The 12,926-nt window shown below is 36.0% G+C and overlaps 1 non-coding gene across 1 annotated transcript; it reads left to right on the top strand.

Annotated features, from left to right (window-relative positions):
• Window positions 1-9,229: 9,229 nt before the first annotated feature.
• Window positions 9,230-9,407, top strand: LOC133849668 (5.8S ribosomal RNA). The gene has a single exon (XR_009895418.1). It is a non-coding gene; the product is annotated as a 5.8S ribosomal RNA (ribosomal RNA).
• Window positions 9,408-12,926: the final 3,519 nt, after the last annotated feature.

Raw genomic sequence — 12,926 nt, 5'->3', positions numbered from 1 at the left:
TGCTTTGCGGCTCTGTTAAATACCCTTTTATCTCTAGGATTTCTGGATAGGAACCATACTCGTCGCAACCGTCTCTTCTCAGCTACTAGCGAGGCGATCTCTGAAGACCAAAGGTGTAGGACCCTCGTTGGTAGTCTGGGAGAGATTGGGGTTCTGGGGGAAGCATGTGCTGCGGCGTTGTGCATGTGTTGCGTGAGCTCGTTGATGGCGTTGTCCACTTGCTCGGTGGAGGTAAGATCTTGCACTGGGTTGACATTTTCCGTTAGCCAGGCTTTGTAGGATTGCAGTCTCGTGCTCCTCTTAATCATCCTGGGATGTGCAGCTTTTCTCAGTGCAGGGAGGTTCAGCCGCAGTTCCACTGCGCTGTGGTCGGAGAAAAGGTCCGCGTTAGAAGAGCGAGACTTTGGCACTATCAAATCCTTTGGAGAGGGCCATGTCCAGGGTGTCGGGAATTTTGGTCGGATCTGTTGGCCAGTAGGTGGGCTCTCCTGTGGTGTGGCATACGATGCTCCTGCGCTGGATGCACCTAAGTAGTGCGCTTCCTTTAGGGTTGCTGACTCAGCATCCCCACCATCGGTGCTTTGCGTTGAAATCGCCCCCAATTAGAAATCTGTTACCCAGACTGCTCAGCAGCAGATCAAAATGCCTTTCTGATACTCTGTGTCTGGGGGGGAGGTGGACCGCTGCGACTGTAAGGTCGCCTAGTGGGCTGGGCAGATTGACTTTGGCACATTGTACCCATTGTAACCTATACATGGTGAGCAGTGTGTGCCCATCACGTATATATATGTATTGGATGCATATATTTCAGTTTGCATAATAAGTAATAATTATTTTATTACAAAAAGTCTCATCCGACGTTTATATGTTTATATAATAACTATTATTATATAAGCATATGACGAATTAAATGTCTTCTTCCAAAGGTGTTTTCGTAGCTAAAGCATTAATATTTTGTGAATAATTGAAAATCCTCAAAGGACACAATAAAAATTATTTATTGTGGACGGAGGTTTTTACTAATATAATATTGTCTACACGTAAATGCAAAACCTCTGAGCTCTTTCTCGAATCTATGGGTGGTGGTGCATGGCCGTTCTTAGTTCGTGGAGTGATTTGTCTGGTTAATTCCGATACTTGGAATTCCCAGTAAATGTGAGTCATTAACTCGCATTGATTACGTCCCTGCCCTTTGTGCACACCGCCCGTCGCTACTACCGATTGAATTATTTAGTGAGATCTCCGGACGTGATCACTGTGACGCCTTGTGTGTTGCGGTTGTTTCGCAAAAAATGACCGAACTTGATTATTTAGAGGAAGTAAAAGTCGTAACAAGGTTTCCGTAGGTGAACCTGCGGAAGGATCATTATTGTTTTAATGCATCTAACCGTTAATAAATTAAATTTGTTTTTCTCTTTTAGGGAATTGCAATATTTAATAAATTAAGTAACTAATAAATATAAATATTTTATTCAATCATATGAGATACAATTATGCAACATATAATAATTTAAATTAGCTAAAAACCGTTTGTTATGTATTATTATTATTATATACTGTATTAAGAGTGTTTTATGTGTTTTGGATAAAATAAAAAACTGCGTGTATATGTACCATAATATACATGCGTTGCAAAATGTATTGTGCATATTCCAGTGCGCATACATTGGTTCGCAACACCTAAAAAAAAACTATGTTGTACCTGTTTGCAGGTTAACGCTTTACATATGTTGTGTTTTCAGTAAAAGGCGGTGAGGTCGTGTTCTTCAAACCACGAGCGAAGGTTCGCTCTAGTGGACGTTTATTTTTCGAATAATTCTTTACATTTGTTCTTATACTTAAGTAAACTATTTGAGACGCTGCTAAGTCGCTGCTTCGTTGAAGAAGTGGCGGCAGCGCTGCTTATTATACATAAGTATTATTTAATATATAATTATATATATATATGTAATATATGGAGGAGCATGTGTTATGCACAGACAACGGTCAGTGGCCGGCGTTAATGCTGACGCGGCTTTTAATGTGCCGGCTGCAGTTCAGGTGACATCATATTGCAGTGCACTTGAACTGCGCTGGGCATTTGTTGTTTTCTTTATATTAAAGTGTCAATGCACTATTTATGTATTTCGGTCAGCAACAGAGAGTTGCTGCTTCCGTATTTAATGTTACTCTGGTTACAGTGTAACTTCGATATATGTGCATACCACATCTCCCTCCTTTTGAAAAATAACGTATATATGTAATATGAAGTTATTTTTAATGTATGTAATATGGAGTGTATATCATGTAAAGTGTGTTTAGTTATTATATTTATTAATTATTAATGTATGTATATATATTTTTTTTTTGTGTAGTAATAAACGTTATTATCAAGTATTTATATTAAGAGTAAATGAATTGATTTCATTTTGTTTTGATTTGTGAAATGTATTAATTTTTGAATAACTTTAGTCTATTCTTATTAACTGTTTGTGGTTTCTTTTTTCCTACATCTACTACTATATTGTTTCTATCTTCTATTTTTATTACTTTATAAGGTCCTAAGTATTGATTGTCTAATTTATGACCTGTATCATTTTTAAGTAACACTAGATTTCCTACTTCTAGTTTTAAGTCATTTACTTTTTTGTCATACTCTAATTTTCGTTTTTGTTTTTCTTTTTCTATTATTAGTTTTGCTCTTTTATATGCTACTTGTAATCTAAACTTAAATTCTTTTGCATAGTCGTCTATGTTATATATTGGATCTATTTTTGTAAGTTATTAAATTCTATGAATTGTCTTGGTAGTCTACCATAAACAAGTTCAAATGGACAGTAGTCATGTACTGTTGATGGAGTAGTATTGAAACAATATGTGAAATAATTTATCCATATGTCCCAATCATCTTTGTCGATCGATATGTAAGAACGGATATATTCGTTGAATGTTCGATGACTTCTTTCTACTGTTCCTAAAGTCTGGTGATGATGTGCAGTTGAAACTATATTACTGATTTTCATATATTTGCACAGGTCTTGTATAAGTGAATTTTTGTACTCAGTACCCATGTCTGTTATGAACGTCTTCATAGGACCGTACTTTAGTACAAATGATTCACAAATCGCTTTGGCTACTGTTTTTGCGCTTTTATCTACTACTGGGATTGTAACTAGATATTTTGTAAGGTCGCATATAATAGTTATTGCATACTCATTACCATGTTCTGTTCGTGGTAAAGGTCCAATTGTATCAATTAAAACAGTGTCAAATGCTGTGTTTGGGGTATTTGTTATGATCATAGGGGCTTTTGTATGTGTTGTAGTTTTCGCTTTTGGCAGTCTACACACGTTTTACATAATTTTTAATGGTTTGAACCATTTTGGGCCAATAGTACAATTTCTTTATTTTGGACAGGGTACGCGTAATCCCTGTATGGCCTCCTTCTATTGGATCGTTATGATATCTTAACAGGATTGCATTAATTTGACTTTCGTCATTTTTGTCTATGTGTGTCACTTTTTGTAATAGCGCTATTTTTATATTTATTAATTCTTTATTGCCCTTATTTTTAAATTCATTTAAAGTGACAGATTCGAAAATTTGTTCACTTGGTGACATCTGTAAGTTAATGATTTTGTGTATCCCGGCTTCTGAAATAAGCCTTAGAAAAATTGACCTAAATCGAATTTTTCATTAGAATATAAATCTTTAACTGAAAATTGTGAAATTATTTGTTTTCCTCTTTTAAATATACATTTAAAATTGTTCATTTTGAATTTCACGAATTTCTTTACGTCGTTATTGCTAACAACTTCATAGACATTGGGCTCATATATATTTTCATGCATTTTAATTTTTTCATCTGCGCAGATGTTTTCCTGTATTTTTGATGATCTCGTTTGTACCATCAATATTTTTCTGTTCATTTGTATTAATTCGTCTACGTTTATGCGAGATAACGCATCCGCAACGTGATTATCCTTCCCCTTGAGGTATTCAACTGTAAATTGATACTCTTCTAAATCTAATCTCATTCTAGTCAGCTTTGAAGATGGATTCTTCATTGAAAATAAGTATACTAACGGTCTATGATCTGTTTTTACTAAGAAATGTCTTCCGTAGACATATGGTCTGAAATGTTTTATTGCCCAATGTATAGCGGCTAATTCTTGTTCTGTAGTTGATTTGTTGCTTTCTCCTGTGTGAAAGCTCTCGATGCATATGCAATTGGCAGTTGCGCACCGTCGTACTCTTGGGATAGTACTGCACCACATGCATGTTTACTTGCATCTGTGGTTATGCAAAATTCTTTGCTGAAATCAGGGTATTGCAATAATGTTGGTTTCATTAATGCCTTTTAAGATATTTAAATGATTCTTCACATTCTTTAGTCCACTCGAATTGAACATTTTTCTTGCACAATTTTGTTAAATGACGTGAGTATTGCGCGAAATTATTAATGAATCTTCTGTAATAATTACAAAAAGCGACAAAACGTCGTGCACTATCTGCATCTGTTGGAGTTGGATAGTTTTTAATAACATCATATTTTTTTTCATCAGGAAGAATGCCATGGTCTGTACATTTATGACCTAGAAATGTTACCTCGTGTAAAAGAATGAACATTTCTCCGGATTTAATTTTAGGTTGTGTTTTCTACAAAGTTCAAATATATTTGTAAGATTTTTGAACATATGTCGTTTTGAACATCCTATAACCACTAAATCATCCATGTAGAGGAATGCTTGCGATGGTTCTAAGCCAGAAAAAGCAAGTTGCATCATTCTCATAAATGAATTTGGTGCTACTTTTAGACCATACGGTAATCGCGTAAAACGATATGAGCCAGTGCTCGTAGAAAATGATGTTATGTTCCTAGATTTATCTTCTAGTTCTATTTGGTGAAATCCTGACATGAGATCGAGACATGAAAAATATTTAGCTCGACCTAATTGATCTAATATTTCTTCTATTCTTGGCAATGGATATTTGTCTGCTAGAAGTTTTTTATTAATTTGTCGATAATCAACTACTAAACGCCATCTTTTTTCTTTTGAATTTGGGAGTGATTTCTTGGGAACCAAGAGAAGTGGGCTGTTATATTCTGATATGGATGGTTCGACTATACCATCTTTTATCAATTTTTCGACCTGTCTGTTTATTTCGGGTTTTTCTGTCTCTGCATTTCTATAATTCTTAATATATACTGGAGTTTTATCTGATAATCTTAATTTTTGTTTATAAAAATTATTACTTGAAATAGCTTCTGTTTCTAAACCAAATATATCACTATATTTGGTACATAACTCTGTGAGTTCTTCTTTAACATGTTCAGGAAATTGTAATTTATTTAGAACTTCTTTTGTTCTATTAATTTTATTATCATTTATTGATTTGATTTCGTAATCGTCTATTGGTTCGAATATAATATTTGGGTTTTTAATATTTATATTCTGATCTGTTGTATTTAAAATACGAACTATTGCACTATTACTTTTCACGATGCTGTTAGCAATTAATACTCCGGGATGAATTTCCTGGTTTGGTATTAATACAGTATCTTTATCAGTCCGAAGTGTGACTTTTCTCATTACTTCTGACCTTGCTGGTAATAATATTGAATTATCAATATCATTTTGTAATAGCGGTACATGTATTTGGTAATCTAACGTTCTTGGTTTTAATATTAGTTCATCGTTTTGATAATCTAATATGCAATTGAATTTCTTTATAAAATCGAGTCCTAGAATGCCGTCACAAGGTACGGGAAATTCGTTTTGGACCATTTGAAAGTTGTGACTGATTATGAAATAATCGAAGAGGAGATCTATTGTAGCTAATCCTATTGATTGTACAATTCCCTGACCAATTCCTGATATATTTGTCTTTAAATTTACATTTATTTCTGAGCTTAGATGGTTATCTTTTAAAATTGATATATTCGCTCCAGTATCTACTAATAATGTTAGGATTTTATTATTTCTCTGATTCTGTATTCTTATTAAACTGCTGAGATTTAGATTTATGTTGAAAATTTTTAAGACTGGTTGCTCAAGGGGGTTTGAGTGTTTTCCGAGTTACCTTGTGTAACTCGTACTTGATTGTTATTATTATGTCTTCTATTACCTCTATTTGAGCTGCCTCTGTTTGAGCCACCTCTAGAGTTATTAGAGTTATTATTACTACTGCCACCATTGTTGTAGTATCGTTGGCCGCCTCTGTTGTAGTTGCGACCTCTGAAATTACCTCGACCACGGTTTCCACCGCGTTGAGCGTAATTTTGGTAATACATGATGGAGTGTTTTTCTTCTGATATTTCATTTGAAGTTTCTATGAAAGCAGATATTGCTTCATCCATGTTGTCAAATGTATGAGCACGCAAAACCGCTTTTACTTCGTTGTGAATGCAATTTTTCTTCATTGCTGTCACCGCATGTTTGGTACTAAGCATTCTAGCTTGTTCCATGCTGAATTCCTGTTCAATATATGCTCCTTCTAGAGCTTTAGCTAGCTTTTCTACCTCTTGGGTATAGACATTAGCTGTTTTGTTATTCTGCGTAAGATTCAATAACCTTGCAGAAAGATTGTTAATAGACTCACCTTTGACATTATTTTTAAGTCGATTGATGATTTGGTCTATTGTATTTTCGTTCCCTATTAAGTTTCTTGCTGGTCCTTTCAACTTTGTCTTTATTAGTGACACAGCTAAAAGTTCATGTGCGCCTTGAATTTCTTTTACTATTTCTAGTGCATCTATAAAACTACGTAAGTTTTCAGCTTTACCGTTGAACTCCGGTATAAGCCTAGATGCAGTATTTATGAATTCAATATTTGTCTGCGCCATGATTCTTGGTTTCTGTTCTATTCCTGAATTTGATTCTGATTCTGACCAGAATTCTTCTGCTACTTCTGGTAAATTAATTACCGCAGGTATTGTAAGATCATTCAGATCTTTCTCTTTAATTTCCTGTTCGATATTTTCTAAGTTATCGTCTTCTGCTGGGTTAAACTCGTCTTGGTCTATTAGTTCTAGTTCTTCACTAGTTCTAACAAACAAAGGGGTATTTAATATAGTCGGTATTGATATATCTAAACTATACCTCCTTTGTATTGATACTAAATTTGATCGAAACTTGATCAATAGCTTAGATACCAATGACCAGTGAGTTTGATTTAATTTTCCCCTGTTGTTGTGTATTAGTATCCGTGCTTCATTAAAGCATTCTACTAATATCTTAGCATGTTTATTAATTGTATCGGTTAGAATATTTCTATTCTGAGATAAGCATTTATATGACTTATCAAATTTTATCCTGATACTCTGTAAAGTGGCACTTATTTGTTGCCATTCCATATTAAGTATTTAGATGTATAACAATCCATCTCATGCTTTTAACAACTCTCAACTGTCAGAATCACTAAAATCTATTCAAAAATCATTATATATATATTGTTTTTTTTTTGTATTATATTTATTTATTAGTCATTTTTATTTATTAATCATTCATTTATTCTATGCTCCACAAATATTCTTTTGATTGTAATCAATGTTATTTCTTTCTTTTTTTTAAATTTTATCTAAATCATTTGCCTGGCTCATGTACTTTTTCTTCAGACATCTATTATGTAGTTTATACAATTTGAAAAACAAATTGGCTGATAAGATTACAACGATTATTATCAAAGAATATTTGTAAACGCTAAGTCAATCGAACTTGACTCTACTTTATTTATAACGTTTGCAGTGGAATCCACTGTCTTTGTGTCAATTAGACCCATTGTGTTTAAGTGTATTCTACTTGTGTAATCGAAATTTTCTTCCTCGCTATATTTACTTATTGCATTTGTTTTAATGCTCATAAAAAAATTTTTTTTTTCTTTTACAATATTTTCCTGCCTAATATTTCGTATGGCTTTATTGGGCCATACTTCTTGCCGGTCGACTCAATTGTCGTCGGGCATTACAAAATGTTATTTAAATTTTAAATTTAAATTTAATTTAATTATACTATAATCTGCTGTAGTCCTGCACCTTGGTGTGCTGCCAGCCTCTGCGCTCTAAGTAGCGCTGTCGGTCACTATGGTCAACTTGGAACATTGACGGTGCCGGCGCTGGTTGCGTAGGCTTTCTTTTCTTCTTTTCTCTTTGGCCCGGGGGAGGGCGTTGCCGGTGATGGTTCACCGATGTTTTCACTTCTTCTCACTTATGGCCAAGGCAGGTGCCTAGGCAATGCGGGCTTCCCAGAGGTCCCTCACAGTCCGCAGGGCATTTTGGAATATGCTTCGGTAAATCCTTCGGTGAAGGACGGTGAGTGTTAGTGATGTTTTTCTGCACAATTGTGGTACAGGGTTGGCTTTTGTCTTTAGGAATTCTTCGAGCGCCCGAAGCTCAGCGGTGAGCACATTTGCCTGTGCCCACGTTGGAGGGTTTTTGGACTTAAACAAAATTTGAACGAGTTCAGATATTCTTTTTCTAGTCCTTTCCTTTAAACCGCTCCTTCGGGTTTTTCGCTTCTTGATTCCGACCATACCCTGTACTCACTCAGAAATTTGTCACGGTCGCCATGTATTCAGTAAAAGGCGGTGAGGTCGTGTTCTTCAAACCACGAGCGAAGGTTCGCTCTAGTGGACGTTTATTTTTCGAATAATTCTTTACATTTGTTCTTATACTTAAGTAAACTATTTGAGACGCTGCTAAGTCGCTGCTTCGTTGAAGAAGTGGCGGCAGCGCTGCTTATTATACATAAGTATTATTTAATATATAATTATATATATATATGTAATATATGGAGGAGCATGTGTTATGCACAGACAACGGTCAGTGGCCGGCGTTAATGCTGACGCGGCTTTTAATGTGCCGGCTGCAGTTCAGGTGACATCATATTGCAGTGCACTTGAACTGCGCTGGGCATTTGTTGTTTTCTTTATATTAAAGTGTCAATGCACTATTTATGTATTTCGGTCAGCAACAGAGAGTTGCTGCTTCCGTATTTAATGTTACTCTGGTTACAGTGTAACTTCGATATATGTGCATACCACAGTTGATCATAATAAATAAATTTAGCTAAAATATACTTGTCATATATCTTATTATTATCGATTATGTAAAACTAAGACATTTCGCAACATTTATTTAGGTATAAAAAAATTTTATTGAAGGAATTGATATATGCCAGTAAAATGGTGTATTTTTAATTTCTTTCAATAAAAATATTGTTGACGTAATGAAATAAAAAAAAAATTGTATCACTCTAAGCGGTGGATCACTCGGCTCATGGGTCGATGAAGAACGCAGCAAACTGTGCGTCATCGTGTGAACTGCAGGACACATGAACATCGACATTTTGAACGCATATCGCAGTCCATGCTGTTATGTACTTTAATTAATTTTTAGTGCTGCTTGGACTACATATGGTTGAGGGTTGTAAGACTATGCTAAATAAGTTGTTTAAAATTTTTCGGAATTTTAAGCACATTGTATATTATTGGATAATATAAGTGTGAATCTAAAAGTTCTCGCTTAAGATATTCATAATATGAATTAATAAATGAAAATACTAAAACTCTGTTGCATGAGAAATTTGAAGAATTATATGTTCTTTATTCATTTCAAATAATACTTAGGAATGTCTAGCATAAATTATATTATTTTATAAACTAGAATTGCCTCTTATTAACGAATATGATATAAAGAATAATTTTGTGAATATTATGGACCTTCAAAAAAAGATAGTATATTTCAAAATAGGCAGAGAATTGTCTATAAGTGTAATTAAACAACCTCAACTCATATGGGACTACCCCCTGAATTTAAGCATATTAATTAGGGAGGAAAAGAAACTAACAAGGATTTTCTTAGTAGCGGAGAGCGAAAAGAAATCAGTTCAGCACTAAGTCACTTTGTCTATATGGCAAATGTGAGATGCAGTGTATGGAACGTCAATATTCTAGTATGAGAAATTAACGATTTAAGTCCTTCTTAAATGAGGCCATTTACCCATAGAGGGTGCCAGGCCCGTATAACGTTAATGATTATTAGATGATGTTTCCAAAGAGTCGTGTTGCTTGATAGTGCGGCACTAAGTGGGTGGTAAACTCCATCTAAAACTAAATATAACCATGAGACCGATAGTAAACAAGTACCGTGAGGGAAAGTTGAAAAGAACTCTGAATAGAGAGTTAAATAGTACGTGAAACTGCTTAGAGGTTAAGCCCGATGAACCTGAATATCCGTTATGGAAAATTCATCATTAGAATTGTAATATTTAATCAATATTATAACGATAGTGTGCATTTTTTCCATATAAGGACATTGTAATCTATTAGCATGTATGGAATTTATCAAACAATTTTGATAAGAGTTTATTTAAATTAGAGTGCTTGCATTTTAACATAAAATAAATTTCAAAAATTTGATAAAGTGCTGATAGATTATATGAGTACAGTGCGTTAATTTTTCGGAATTATATAATGGCATGATTATCAATGATTTTATGTTTATTATAAGCACTTGTATGATTAACAATGCGAAAGATTCAGGATACCTTCGGGACCCGTCTTGAAACACGGACCAAGGAGTCTAACATATGTGCAAGTTATTGGGATATCAACCTAATAGCGTAATTAACTTGACTATTATTGGGATTAGTTTTTAACTATTTATAGTTAATTAACGCAATCCCGGGGCGTTCTATATAGTTATGTATAATAATATTTATATTATTTATGCCTCTAACTGGAACGTACCTTGAGCATATATGCTGTGACCCGAAAGATGGTGAACTATACTTGATCAGGTTGAAGTCAGGGAAACCCTGATGGAAGACCGAAACAGTTCTGACGTGCAAATCGATTGTCAGAATTGAGTATAGGGGCGAAAGACCAATCGAACCATCTAGTAGCTGGTTCCTTCCGAAGTTTCCCTCAGGATAGCTGGTGCATTTAACTGTTGTATAAAATAATCTTATCTGGTAAAGCGAATGATTAGAGGCCTTAGGGTCGAAACGATCTTAACCTATTCTCAAACTTTAAATGGGTAAGAACCTTAACTTTCTTGATATGAAGTTTAAGGTTATGATATAATGTGCCCAGTGGGCCACTTTTGGTAAGCAGAACTGGCGCTGTGGGATGAACCAAACGTAATGTTACGGTGCCCAAATTAACAACTCATTCAGAAACCATGAAAGGCGTTGGTTGCTTAAAACAGCAGGACGGTGATCATGGAAGTCGAAATCCGCTAAGGAGTGTGTAACAACTCACCTGCCGAAGCAACTAGCCCTTAAAATGGAGAAGGGTTTCGTGTGAACAGTGGTTGATCACGAGTTAGTCGGTCCTAAGTTCAAGGTGAAAGCCGAAAATTTTCAATTAAAAAAAAGTAACTAAAATTTAAATTTTGTCATAATTAAAAAACTTGAATAATTTTGAACGAAAGGGAATACGGTTCCAATTCCGTAACCTGTTGAGTATCCGTTTGTTATTAAATATGGGCCTCGTGCTCATCCTGGCAACAGGAACGACCATAAAGAAGCCGTCGAGAGATATCGGAAGAGTTTTCTTTTCTGTTTTATAGCCGTACTACCATGGAAGTCTTTCGCAGAGAGATATGGTAGATGGGCTAGAAGAGCATGACATATACTGTTGTGTCGATATTTTCTCCTCGGACCTTGAAAATTTATGGTGGGGACACGCAAACTTCTCAACAGGCCGTACCAATATCCGCAGCTGGTCTCCAAGGTGAAGAGTCTCTAGTCGATAGAATAATGTATTTAAGGGAAGTCGGCAAATTAGATCCCTAACTTCGGGATAAGGATTGGCTCTGAAGATTGAGATAGTCGGGCTTGATTTGGAAACAATAACATGGTTTATGTGCTCGTTCTGGGTAAATAGAGTTTCTATCATTTATGGTAGTTTCTTGTTCCCCGGATAGTTTAGTTACGTAGCCAATTGTGGAACTTTCTTGCTAAAATTTTTAAGAATACTAGTTGGGCAACCAGTTAGTTCTTTTAAATTATAACGATTATCAATCAACAATTATCAATTCAGAACTGGCACGGACTTGGGGAATCCGACTGTCTAATTAAAACAAAGCATTGTGATGGCCCTAGCGGGTGTTGACACAATGTGATTTCTGCCCAGTGCTCTGAATGTCAAAGTGAAGAAATTCAAGTAAGCGCGGGTCAACGGCGGGAGTAACTACGACTCTCCTTTTTGGAGTCCGTTGGGCTGACCTTAAACGCTAATAAGTGTTTTACTGTTAGTGTCAAGGCGCAACAGAAGCAGAAGTGTACTGTGATCGAATCACGGAGCTTTTGTGTAGGTTCGCGCAAGTGTCCAAGCTTGAAGCGTTCTGAGGAAGTATCTCGGCATCCAGTTCACTGCGGACGGGAGGGCCCGCTACAATCCGACTGAGGACATTGGTCCCAGATTGGATATCATATCGCGGTCCCCCCTGAAGCCACAGCAGAAGTTATTCGCCCTCAGAACTGTCCTCATTCCACAGCTATATCACAAGCTAACCCTTGGTAGTGTGGCAATAGGCGTTTTGAGAAAGTGTGACAGACTGGTACGGTCGGTCGTAAGGAAATGGTTAGATCTTCCTATGGATGTGTCAGTAGCATTCTTCCATGCCCCCCACACAAGTGGGGGTCTCGGGGTTCCCGTCAGTTCGAACACAGACGTACAGAGGTTAACGAACATAAAATGGCCCCACCTCAAGCAATCCGAGACAGCCACTTCGTTCCTTAGTGCGGAAATTCGGAGGGCCCGAGATAGGTGCAAGGCATCGGGAGATGTGGCTCTGGATACACGCCTTTTGTTCGATTCGTACTGGGCGGATAGGTTGCACTCCTCTGTTGATGGTAGCGGTCTCCGTGAAGCAGGGCGTTATGCTCCGCAACACGGATGGGTTGTCGCACCCATGTGGTTGTTAACTGGAAAAGCTTATT

This window comes from Drosophila sulfurigaster, unplaced genomic scaffold (genome assembly GCF_023558435.1).
Source record: "Drosophila sulfurigaster albostrigata strain 15112-1811.04 unplaced genomic scaffold, ASM2355843v2 contig_104_pilon, whole genome shotgun sequence".
Classification (NCBI taxonomy): Eukaryota; Metazoa; Arthropoda; class Insecta; order Diptera; family Drosophilidae; genus Drosophila; species Drosophila sulfurigaster.
Note: the sequence above shows the minus strand (reverse complement) of the source record. Positions and strands in the feature narration are given on the sequence as shown.